Source organism: Penaeus chinensis, chromosome 12 (assembly GCF_019202785.1).
Source record: "Penaeus chinensis breed Huanghai No. 1 chromosome 12, ASM1920278v2, whole genome shotgun sequence".
NCBI classification, from domain to species: Eukaryota; Metazoa; Arthropoda; class Malacostraca; order Decapoda; family Penaeidae; genus Penaeus; species Penaeus chinensis.
The window spans coordinates 40,398,618-40,402,895 of NC_061830.1; positions in this window are offsets into that span (position 1 = coordinate 40,398,618).

Consider the following 4,278-nt stretch of genomic DNA (forward strand, 5'->3'; position numbering starts at 1 on the left):
TTGTTTTTTTTTCTTTTACTTATTTTTGAGACGAAATGGATTCTAATTACTTTGTCCCCCGTTTCCAGTCCCTTTCCAGTAATGGTTGCGTCGATCACTTTCTCTCTCCGTCGTCAATTAATCCTTTTTTTTTTCTTTTTTTTTTTTACTCGTTCTCACAGATGGATTAATATATATGCCTTCAGTAAGACCCTTTCCTTGCATTAATTACGTTCTCAGTCACTTGATTGGAACGAATTATCCACATCTCTTGCAAGATGGAGAAAATGTGTTATTTATTATGATTGATATACTTAATACTGTGGGTTTTTTTTTTAAATCTACGTATATATGACTTTTTTTTTTCAAAATATTACTGGCTGGTCTATACATCTTCATTAGAAAAGGCATCTGTTTTTCCCTCTGGATTTGAAGTAAAAACAAATCCTCTTATCCCTTTCTGATATTTATTCTCATTATTTCTCCGCATATTGCTTTATTCCTTCCTTGTATTATTCCCCTTTCTGCCTCCGTCCTTCTTGTGGTATGCAGTCATCATCACTATGGATAACCCCTCCCCCCTACCCCTATCCCTTCACCCCAACCCCTCCCCCTTCACCCTCAACCTAACCCACCCTTCCCCCTACCCCCTTACCTCCACCCCTTCACCCCCACCTCCCCCACCCCTCCCCTCCCCCTTCACCCTCAACCTCCCCCACCCCTCCCCCCTACCCCCTTCGCCCTTACCTCCAACCCCTTCACCCCCACCTCCCCCCCCCTACCCCTTAACCCTCAACCTCCCTCACCTTTCCTCCTACCCCTTCACCCTTACCTCTAACCCCTCCCTCTAGCCCCAACTTTCCCCTACCCTCACCCGCTACCACTTTCCCCTACCCCACTTCTACCCCTTCGCCCCCCCCCCCCCCGCAAATTTCCCCTTGAGGTTCGAGTAATTAGCCCAGCTTCCAGTGACGGAGGGGGGGGTGGGGGTGGGGGGAGGGGCGGGGGAGGAGGAAGAGAGAGGCGAGTTAGGAGGGGGAGAGGGGGAGACAATGGAGGAGGAGGAGGAGGAGGAGGAGGAGGAGGAGGAGGAGAAGGAGGAGGAGGAGAGGATTAGAAGGAAGAGGAGGAGGAGGAGGAGGAGCAGGAAGAGGAGGAGGAGGAGGGGGAGGAGGAGAAGGAGGAGGAGGAGGAAGAGGAGGGGGAGGAGGGGGGAGAGGATTGCTAATCTGTAATATCTGAAGCATTTTGAATTTTATTTTTGGTGAAAGTGTTGACGTCTTTCGGGCCGTGTGGGGGTGTGGGGGTGGGGGGGTGTGGGGGGATGACGACGGAGGATGTTGATTCAAAAATATTTGCAAAGTTTGTTCATTACGGTTTTTCCTTTATATTTTTTTAGAGCACGTTCTTTCAGATATATTAATTTGTCAGTTTGGCCTCTAGCCTACTGGTAAGTATCACACACACACACACACACACACACACACACACACACACACACACACACACACACACACACACACACACACACACACACACACAAAGACACGTGTGCAAGTGTATGTGTGTGTGTGTGTGCGTGTTTAATCCATTCACATATACACGCATACGTAAATACACCAATAACATTATCTCTCGTTTACTCTTGAAACTATTAATTAATTAAGTTTATATCAACCCGCTTCTCACCTTCCTTATCACCTGTGCTCTGAGTATCCGCTCATTATCACTTATATCATCATAATAACAATTCATCCTCATGACATTTCTAGATTTATGAGTTCAAGAATATGTATGTGTATATATAATATTCTTAAACTCACAAGATTCCCAAATCATTTATAATTCTCTCTCGCGACCCTTCAGTTTGATGCTAATTGTCTCCGTAAACAGCAGCCATGTCAGGAGAGCGTGATTTTACAATTGTCTAGTGCGAAGTGCAATTGCTAATCTAAATGCAAAATGTATGATTGGAGTCCCAGCGTGCGGACTAAGTCATTTAAGCCTTCAGTTCCTTCACTTTTTTTTAAATCACATTCCAAGCCACGTCTCGAGAATCCGAACGCTGGAAACTTGGGAGGGAAAATAAGACAAACAACGACAATTAAACTCGGTAGGGCCCCCGCGTTTCGACCCTCGCCGACGTCTTTAGACTTTGTTTCTTACCCTCATTACGTATGCACGGAGAGGGGGAGGGGGAGGGAAAGGGAGAGGGAGGTGGGGGAAGGGGGGGAAGAGCGGCAGGTTAATGTAAAGGATCCAATATCGGACACTCCGGGAGAGCATGGAGTTAAGGGGAGTGGGGAGTGGGGAGTGGGGAGGGGCAGAGGGAAGCCGGGGTGGGGAAGGGGACAGGTGGACGGGGAGGGGAAGGCAATGGGGAGTAGGAGGTGTGGGGGAAGAGGGGGGAGGAGGAGACGACAATTACCCTCCCCGGGGGGGAAACAATAACGACCCAGACCACAGCTCACCTTACGCGTTAAAGTCGAAATTCCTTTAGCCGGTCCTCGTTGTGGTCGACCTTCTGGACGCCTGCGAGGTCATTTTAAGGGGGAGGGGGTCATAGGTCAAGTGCTTTTCCCAAGGTCACTGAGACACTGACCGCAAAAGATGAGAGGAGAAAGGGGGAGGGGGAGAAGAGGGACCCTTAGGTAAACATTTGACCCCAAGATAATATCGACATTTTGTCATTGCCTTTATCTCCCGCGTAAAGGGGCTGTTTGACGTCACCTGATACGATACATACAAGAAAAGAGAGTGTATTTAGGGAGACAGCATGAGGGGGGGGGGGGGGGTATAGAAAGGTAGGCTAGTTTTTAGACAAATCAGATTCGGTTTGAGTTGGCTTGGTTAGGTTAAGTTAGGTCACGTTAGGTCAGATATGGGTTGAATTTAGAAAGGCTTTACTTGAAAATTCAAAGATGCTCCTTTTCAATTTTCCCTACACTGCTTCCGAACTTCCATAAAACAAAATTTAAGATCGCGTAATATACCAAGTGGCCATTCATTTTCAAACTCATTTTGACGAACTTGCACCAATCCGCGAACATTTTGACGGTTATAAAAAAAAATCTTACGTCCTTATGAAACCTTTTCTCTCTCAATTTACCTGATCAGATTTTTGCTAAATAAATAAATCCTCTTACCAGACGCTCTGCAACACATCAGCCAAGCGAATCTCGGCAATTTAAAAGCTAAATGATAATCTTCAAAAAAGGAAACGACAAAATAATCTTCTTTCATGTCCCTGTGACCAAAGAGGTAAAATCTTATAATGGAAGTTTTATCTTTTTACAAGTGCGTTATTCTTCTTCAGTTTCATTCCCCCCTTCTTACTGCCTGCATTCTCTTTTCCTTTCTCATTTCCTCTCTCCTTCCTTTTCTTGCTCTTATCATCCTTTTAGTTTCCCTCTCCATACCACAATTCATTCGCTCGCTCTCTCTCTCTCTCTCTCTCTCTCTATATATATATATATATATATATATATATATATAGAGAGAGAGAGAGAGAGAGAGAGAGAGAGAGAGATATATATATATATATATATATATATCTTTCTCTCTCTCTCACTTTACTCTCATTCTACTCTCACTCTTACTTCCCCCCTCTCTCTCGCTCTTCTCCTCTCCCTCCCTCTCCCACTCCTCTCCCTCCTCCCTCCCCTTTCCTTCCCCCTCTTCCTCTCCCTCTCCCTCTCCCTCTTCCTCCTCCCTCCTTCCCCCTCCTCCTTCCCATCCCTTTCCTCCTACCTCGCCCACTTCTTCTCCCTTCCTCTCCACCTCTCTCTCCTTCCTCCCTCCCCATCCTTCTCCCCTCCCTCCCCACCTCCCCACCTCCTTCCAAACCATTCCCCTCCACCTTAAAAAAAAGACAAAAAGGAAACTCCATCAGGCTTCGCACAAATATACATTTACAAGGAAACGCGGCCCGGAAAAGTGTACTTGTTTTTCGAGGTCGTTCCCTTAATGTTGCGTATACTGTGAGTAAACATTATTACTATTTTTATTACGTGTGCTTTACAGCGTATTGTGTGTGTTCGTTGCCCCTCTTGCAATAAGCATACCGCGTGTTATTGTATTCTGTATACTAGTTGCAATGTGTTAAAAGGATATCGTCTATGTGTTACTGAATTTGCAATGCGTCTGCAATGAAAGAGTATATTGATATTATTTTTACTTAATATACCGTTATAAAAGCACGTCTGTTAGCAAAGTACTTAAAAAGATACTTTCATTGAATTTATTTAAATATGCAAGCCTTGTTTTATGTTTTTAAAAAGTCTATGCTAGTTTTATCAT